Source organism: Nicotiana tabacum, chromosome 10 (assembly GCF_000715075.1).
Source record: "Nicotiana tabacum cultivar K326 chromosome 10, ASM71507v2, whole genome shotgun sequence".
Lineage (NCBI taxonomy): Eukaryota > Viridiplantae > Streptophyta > Magnoliopsida > Solanales > Solanaceae > Nicotiana > Nicotiana tabacum.
In genome coordinates this window covers 161,313,878-161,323,117 of record NC_134089.1, presented here as the reverse complement: position 1 = coordinate 161,323,117, position 9,240 = coordinate 161,313,878, and positions in this window count along the sequence as shown.

The window sequence follows — 9,240 nt, the reverse complement described above, 5'->3', positions numbered from 1 at the left end:
CACACTGGCCGAGGATGGAAAATTGTACAGAAGGATATTCGATGGGCCGTTGGCAATATGTTTAGTTCTGGGAGACATCAATTCTGTCCTGCGAGAAATTCACGAGGGTACTTGCGGGGAACATTCTGATACCGAATCATTGGTTCAAAAAGTCATCAGAGCAGGATACTATTAGGACAGTATGGAAAAAGACACTAAGGAGTTCGTTCGAAAATACGACAAATGCAAAATACATGCACCAATGATCCACCAGCCCAGGGAGAAACTTCATTCAGTCCTATCCCCATGGCCATTCATGAAATGAGGAATGGATATCGTCGACCCTCTACCATCGGCCCCAGGTAAAGCTAAGTTTATTTTATTTATGACTGACTATTTCATTAAGTGGGTTGAAGCACATGCCTTCGAGAAAGTCAGAGAAAAAGAAGTCATAGATTTCATTTGAGAACACATCATATGCCAATTCGGGAAACCCACCGAGATCGTGTGCGACAACGGGAAACAATTCATCGGCAGCAAAATAACAAAGTTCCTTGAAGATCACAAGATAAAAAGGATCTTGACAATGCCATATCATCCTAGTGGGAAGGAACAGGCCGAATCAACAAACAAGACCAACATTCAGAACCTAAAGAAAAGGTTGAACAGTGCTAAGGGGAAGTGGAGAGAAATTTTGCCAAATTTCATTTGGGCGTATTGAACAACGTCAAATTCTAGTACGTGGGAAACACCATTCTCCTTAGTATATAGCGTTGAACCCCTGATCCCGGTCGAGGTCGGGGAACCCAGTGTCAAGTTTCGATACATGACGGAATAATCAAATCACGAGGCTAGGAACACGAGCCTCGAGTTTCTAGATGAAAAACGGGAAGCCCTCGTTAGAATGGCAGCACAAAAGCAGCGCATCAAAAGATACTACAATCGAAGAACCAATTTTTGCCACTTTCGAATCGGGGACTTAGTTCTGAGAAATTTCACCCTCGACACTCGAGATCCAAACGAGAGGAAACTCGCCCAAATTGTGAAGGACCATATTGGCCCTCAGAGTCATCGAAAGTGATCATACAAACTTGGCACGATGAACGGCTAACAATTGCCAAATAATTGGAACATATTGCTCCTCAAACGATACTACTGCTAAGGTATGGCTCTTTCCTTTTTTTCATTTATATTTGATACTAACTTATTGCAGGTGTTTGATCGAAGACTTCAAGAAATCCTTCAACACAAAGACCTCAAGTTTTAAAGCACGCGTTGCACTCTTTTTCCCTTAGATCGGTTTTTGTCACAAATGGGTTTTTCTGGTGAGGTTTTTAACTAGGCAATAATTATTTGTGCTATCCGGGGACAATTCAACAGTATCCGAGGCTTCCTTACAATCGACCACGAATATTGGGGGGCATCACCCTCGGATGTAATGTTTTCAAGGAAAATACTTTGTGTCGACAGTGTCTTGATAGGTAAATTTTGTAAATTTCCAAACGGTCAAATAAACTGTGCTCGTGTAGATTACTCAAGCCCTAATGGAAAAATCTATACGCATGAACAATCTATTTAAAGAATTACCTTTTCCCTACCAAATGTTCCATGCCTTAGTGAAATTTCTACTTTACAATTTCATACTTTGCGAAAACCGGCTCAAGAGCCAATCGTAACTAAAGCTCGAGCAATTAACCCTGTACTCAGGGACTGCCTTCCAAAAATCGACATGCTCAGATTACTAAACTTCGAAATCATAAGACCTTAAAAAGGCAATACTCGATATTATTGGCCATGACCACCCCATTCGAGGACTGACAGTTTGAACAAGTTCGAAGTATAAGCGAGAAACAAGCCCAAAGGGAAAATCTCAAGTTAAAGGCTACAACCAAACTAACACGGTTCAGAGATGTCCGAATTCCATAATCAAACAAGCCTTAAAATATTTTCATAAAACCAGTTGAAAAAGGGGATACCCTCGGCAAATTTACATAGGATTTCGATAACATCAACCCTCGAAAACCTTACGAGGTATCAAGTTGTTCGAACTCTCGAACAAACTTATGCTAAGGTATTACAAAGCTTTTCGATAACAATGAATCTTAATGAGTACAAAATTATCTCCTTCTAAGGCATAACAAATTTGAATATGATTAAACTTTTTAAACCAAAAAAGGGAAAAGCCACTCTTTTAAGACATATCGGCCCAATCCATGAGCCCAAGGGCCATTGTATTTTTGAGTTCGAGAATCCACCCTCACTTAATTAAAACCTAAGGGTCTTTTTTTACTTCGAGTTTTAGAAAATACTCACTCGATTATAGAGACTACACTAGTCCAACTTTGATCAAGTCGCTTAAGTTTCGGGTTCACAAACAAATTTTTTGCAAGACAACGAAGCGAGTCAAAACCCTCACAGGATATAATGTATGTCAGAATTATTATAAGGCAAAAAGCAAAATAGACTTTTCACAATTCACAAAACAGAAATCAGAGACAAATCAGAAAGAAAAGGGATCTTTCATATATGCAAAAATATTTACAAAGACCACTCAGGGTCTTACACAAAAAATCAAAAAAAGAAGAAAAAATTCTAAGTGCCTAATTTTCCCCGGGAGCATCATCTTCATCCCCTCCACTCTCGGATCCACTCGATCTTCCGGAACCATCATCATCAGAGAACAAAGCTTTGGCTTTGGCCTTTAACACTTTCGCGTTCTCGATATCGGCAGTAAGGTCAAAACCATGAGCATGAATCTCTTCAAGACTGGCATTTGTCATGCTCAGCAACACAGAATGATCAAACCTAAGCAGCATCAAAAATTTCCTTTGCTCGAGCGTGAGCGGCTTTAGCATCAGCTCGGTAGATGGCCATGACCAACTCTACGTCGGCCTTTACTCTTTCTACCTTAGATGTGGCCTTTGCAAGCTCAGAAGCTAACCGAACCTCAAGCTCCTCAATCTTCTTGGCTTGGGACAAGCTATCCTCCTTCATGCCTTGGAGTTGACATTCGGCCGTAGATAGCTAGGCCTGAACAATATCTTTCTCCGAGGCAAGGCGGTCCATGTTTTACTTCCACCCCAAGGTCTCTGCCTCCTTCATCTTGGCCTCCTCACGAAGTTGCTCTATTTTTTGGCCTTCTGCTAAACCTACAAGATTGAAGTGTTGGTCGACGTCTTCAAATTAATAAAATGAGCCTCCAAAAAATTACATTACCTTCTCAATCAGGTCGGTTTGCCCTTTGTGAGTTGTCGCTAATTCAGCTCGGAGGTCCTTGATTTCCTCTTCTTTTTGCCGAATAAGAAGTTTTAGGGCATCCCTATCCTCCATGAGCCTTTTAAGGTCAGCCTCGCACCGGTTCAGCTCTGCCCGTGATTTAGAAAATGCTTCTCGATGAAGCGTCAAGGCCTATGAAAAACGAAAGTCAAACAAGAGGAAACAAAGGCAAAAGTAATATAGATAAAGGGAGTTAAGGCTTACCTGACTCAAAAGTCGATAGGCCTCATCAAAGATGCTCGACGCATCACCCGGATCGAAAGTATCTTCGGCCCCCATGAAACAGCCACGAAAAAGTTCTTCCCCTTTGTGGGTCGTTCCCACATCGGGGGTCCCGATGGCCCGGGCTTCATGAATTTGCCCCTCAAAAAATGTCGGGAGGGGCGTGTCATGACCCGAAACCCAGACCCGGTCGTGATGGCGCCTCTTGTGAAGACAAGGCTAGTTGACACACTCCCAATTCATTTTTAAGAAATTAAATAATACAAATTAAGTCTTTAACATAATAATAACAATCCCACAATAAGGTGAATAATACAGTTTGCAGAATAGACATAGCCCGACATCGGAGTGTCACCAGTCATGAGCATCTATCATAAAAACTACAAGTCTGAAAGAGTCTACACAACTATTACATAACTAAAACAGGAGAAAATAAGATATAGGGAGAAGCACTAGGCTGCGAACGCCGAGCAGCTACCTAGTGAATTTTCAAAGTCTACTGGAAGCTCTCAACCCTCGCAAGTAGGACCTAAAGCGCCTGAATCTGCACACGGGGTGCAGGGAGTAAAGTGAGTACTCCAACTCAGTGAGTAATAATAATAAATGAAGACTGAGCGATAAGAAATCATGTGAAAGCACATCAACATGCTATAAAGAAGCAGTATAAAACTAGTAAAAACAATGAAACAGTGAAAACATGTAAAAACACTGAGTTCAGAAGAAGCTTCTTAAAACACCGTTTTAACAGTTAAACTATTAAATGAGAAGCAGCTAGAATAGATAAACACATAAAAATCTTCCCCTCGGGCATAATATCAACAGAATTCGCCCCTCGGGCAATATCATGGAACAACACCAGCCCCTCAGGCTATATCTCATATCACAACGGGTACCCGCGCTCACTAGGGGTGTACAGACTCCGGGAGAGGCCCCTTACGGCCCAAGCGCAATATCGAGCCATCTTATGGCATAATCAATAGGTTCACGGCCTCATATCAACAAGCCACCTCGTGGCGTACAATCTCAGGCCCTCGGCCTCATAATCATAAATCAGTGTATCCTCACAACACAGGCCCTCAGCCTCGTTCAGTCAGAAATCTCTCATAAGCCATTCAAGCAACAGTAAAACATAATGCTCAACCCAAATTATCATTTAATGTGTTAAAACAAAATAAATATGGCTGAGTTACGAAAATAGTAGAATATAGCATGACTGAGTACAAGTATAAAGTTAAAACAGTAAGGAAATATCAGTATAAATCCCCTAAGGGTCCAAATAGTTGACACGAGCCCCAAATATGGCATTAAGCCCAAAACATGATGATAGCAAATAGTTTTCAATCAAATACGTGGTACAACAATCATTCGGGATGGACTAAGTCACAGTCCTCAATGGTGCATGACCCCACGCTCTCCATCTAGCGTGTACGTCACCTCAATATAGCACGACGATGTGCAATCCGAGGTTTCATGCCCTCAGGACAACATTTACAATCATTACTCACCTCTATCCGGTCCAAATCTCTAGCTCACAATGCCTTTGCCCCTCGAATCGACCTCCGAATTCTCTAAATCTAACCAAAATCAGTGCAAAACTATCAAAATATGCTAAGAGAACAAAGCCCACTAGAAAAAAATCAAATTACAACACAAATCCCGAAATTGGCCAAACCTGACCCCCGGGCCCACGTCTCGGATTCCGATAAAAATTACATCAATAGACTCCTTATCATTCCCCGAGTTCATTCATATTAATAGCATCAAAATCCAACCACAAACGACCCCTCAATTCCCAAATTCTAGGTCTCCAATTACAAGCCCTAGCTCTTCAATATTAGGCTTAAATTCCATGATTAATTAGGTAGAATTCACGTTAGAATCGAGTATTAAATCCATAAATCTTACCTCCAAGTGTTTCCCATTGAATCCCTCTTCAATCCTCTTCAAAAAGCTCCAAAATCGCTGAAACATGGTGGAAGTTAGCCCCAAAATCACGGATGAATGGCTATTTGAACATTCTGCTCATGCATCCAATCCTTCTTCGCGAATGCGGTCAAAGCCTCGCGTTCACGAAACACAAACTAACTTTGACCAAATTTCCCTCTTTCGCGAACGTGACCACTACCTCGCGAACACGATGACTCCACAGCTGAACCTTCGCAAATGCGGCTCCCTTTCTCGCGAACGCGATGCTCAATGGCCCAGCCCTTCACGAACACGGGACCTCCCTCGCGAACGCGAAGGCCTAATGTCTGCAACACTTCAGCAGATTTTCTACAATTCTCAACATCTTGAAATGATCCGATTGACCACCCGAAACTCACCCGAGGCCCCCGGGCCCTCAACTAAACATACCTACATATCCCATAACATCATTCAAACTTGTTTCAACCTTCAGAACGCTCAAAACAACATCAAAACACCAAATTCGCATCGGATTCAGGCCTAAGAATTCCAAAATCTTCTAAATTACTCTTTTTATCAAAAAGTCTACCAAACTACGTCCGAATGACCTGAAATTTTGCACACACATCCCAAATGATACAAAGGAACTACTGCAACTCCCGGAATTTCATTTCGACCCCTATATCAAAATCTCACCTATCAACCGAAAAATGTCAAAATTTCAATTTTGCCAATTCAAGCCTAAATCTACTCTGGACCTCCAAAACATATTCTGATCACGCTCCTAAGTCCCAAATCACCTCCCGAAGCTATCCAAACCATCAGAACTCACATCCGAGCCCTTTAACATATAAGTCAACATTAATTTGTCTTTTTTAACTTAAGCTTCCTCAAAAGAGACTAAGTGTCTCAAACCTTACCAAAACCTTTCTGACCCCGAGCCAATCAACCCGATCACATATAGAACCGATAAACAAAGAAATAAGAAGAATAAATGGGGGAAACAGAGTGATAACTCATGAAACGACTGGCCGAGTCATTATAGGGCGAGTCGCTAATGTATGTTGCCCCAAGAGAGTCACTTGGGGCATTCTCTTCATTTTAAAGGGCCTCAGAATTGGCCCCTTCAGGTACATCCACCGGTTTCCCATCACGGCAGGGGGCATTCTCAGCCTTTGATTACTCGGGGACTTTGCTTGGGCCACCTTCCGAGATCCCCTCGGTCCGAGGTTGAACCTCTTCAGTCATCACCGTCTCGGCGACCTTTGGGACCTCAACGCTCCTCTTTTGAGCCACCAGCTCGCAAGTAGCATCTTCATTCTCCTCTTCTTCATCTCGTAGCTGTTGAACTACATTTTTAGGCAGGGCGGCATCATCTTGCTTCGACTTTCGAGCCTTGTTCTTTTTTTAGGGTTTGGAGTATCGGAAGGCGAGACCCTTTTCCTCTTCTTATCCTTAGTCGGCCTCGGGGCCTCCTCTTCCCCAGGTAGGGGCGGCCTCATGACAACATTGTGTCTGAGACCTATATGGGAGGAAATCAAGTAAAAATAAAAAAGAAACATTTTGCAGAAGAGCATCAAACACGAGTAAAGAAACTTACCGTGATTTTTGGCCTCCCATCGGCCCATTGCCAAATCGCGGCATGAGTGCTCAGCGAACGAAGAGGTCAAGGCTAGTTTCCAAAAATAGCCTTCAAGGTTCGGGATTACACCAGGCACCCAAGAAACCACTGCGTCATAGGAAATGACATCAATAAGAAAAGGCAAAAGAAACAAAATGATAAGCAGAAGTTATAGGTGGGTTTGTACTTATTCTTTATGTTCCACTCTTCGAGGAATGGCATCTTCTCGGTCGGAGTTATGTCGGAAGTCCACACTCGGACAAACCTGCTCATCCATCCTCGGTTCTTGTCCTCATCTATGCTCAAGAACAACACCTTGGTGGCCCGACGCTAAAGCCTTATTAATTCTCCTCGATAGAGACAGGGGCTGTACATTCTAATGAGATGGTCGAGGGTAAAAGGAATCCCCTCGAATTTGCTCACGAAGAATCGAAGCAAAATAACAATGCGCCAGAAGGAAGGATAGATCTAACCTAGGGTTATTTGGTATTGGCGGCAAAAATCGAGGATAACGGGGTCAACAGGACCTAGCGTAAAAGGGTAAGTGTAAACACTCAGGAACCCTTTCACGTGAGTGGTGATTTCCTCTTCGGGGGTTGGAATCACCACCTCTTGCCTGCCCAACAACAATCTTTTTTCACCTGCTTCAAATCACCCTCAATTATCGAGCATATATATCTCGACATCGGCTCACATCGGCCAGGGACCGACAAGGGTTTCTCGATCTTGAAATCAGAAGTGAGATCGCATACCCCGGGAACCCACTCCTCGATGCGTGGCTCCACCAGCATTTTATCGTCGGCCGATCACGATGAAGAAGCTTCTCCTTTTGAGGAACGGTTTTTAATGTTTTTGCCATTTTGGTATAGATTCAGAGAAAGAAGAAGATGAGATTTATAGTTTTGAAGAAAGATTAGTAACGAGGCCTAGAAAATGTGCAATAACAGAGAGGCTAAATGAGAAATGAAGAGCTTTGGAGACTTGCAAAAAAACTCAGAAGGATTTTGAAGATTAGTACAAGAAAATTTCAAAGTAAAGTTTAAAGAAGTATGAAGAAGACATATTTAAGGATTTACGGAGACTGTTCAAGGGCACTAGTAAACGACTATCAACTGACGCTAATTAATGATCTTGGGAACTGTACCGACGCGACGCGTTGGTCGTTTCTGTCGCTTACGTCACAAGAATGATGTCATAATTGGTCGAAGTATAAAATTGAAGGCTCAGTTCGTTTCTTCTCATTACACTCCAATAAACGAGGGGACTATCTGTATACGGTTAAAATCGGGCTTGCCCGATTTTGCTATTTAATCAAGACCAGGGGATCACGTCGAAGGTCAGCCTCGTAATGGATCGGGCTATAGCACGAAGACAGGGTGTTGAGTTCAAGAATCGAGGTGTCTGTCGAGATCGAGGCCAGCAACAATTGAGACTTAGTATGACCGACTTCGAGTGAAGTGCAATAACGGAAAGGCGAGATATCCGTAACTGGTCGAATATCATGGCAGAAATCTCGGAACAAATAAAATCAAGGGCGGTTATTTGTACCTATCATGGGTTTTGCTTCCGTAATTAGAATTGTACCATAATTAGGATTCCTCTAGTATATAAAGGAGAGTCTCCACCATTTGTAAACACCTTACATTCACGAATATCTCAGCAATATAATATTTGTTTCTTTTGTTTATCAACTTGCTGCTCTTTGGTTGTTCTTACTCTGCCAAACTCGAGGGTTCATTAGCCCGAGGGCACTGCCCAAACGCTGGTTTGCTTTATATTATTGTCAATTTGCATCACTTATATTTTTGTTTATTAATTTGTATTAGGTGAAATCACGTATCCTTAAAATCACATTATAAATTTAATTGTTATCCAATTTTTAGGGTAAACACCATCAACACCAGATTTTCTCCGTTTAGCGTGGCACTTTAGGTCTGACTTTATTTACGGGAAATAAATGATTTTGTTGTTTTGTAACTTATTATGTTAGCATCAGTTATTTACTGCTTCGAATAAGTAAATAATACTTGTATAATAAATAACAAATGACAACGATCAGTACATAGTTGAGATCGTTATTTCTTTTGAAAAATAAAACAATGCAGACCTGGGAACCTGCCAAGGGAAGCGTACGTATCTCGGGATTCTGCAGTAAAAAAAATAGTACTCTCCCCGTCTCATATTATCAGTCGTGGTTAATAAAAATAATTGTTTCAAATTTTTTGTCACTTTAAAAG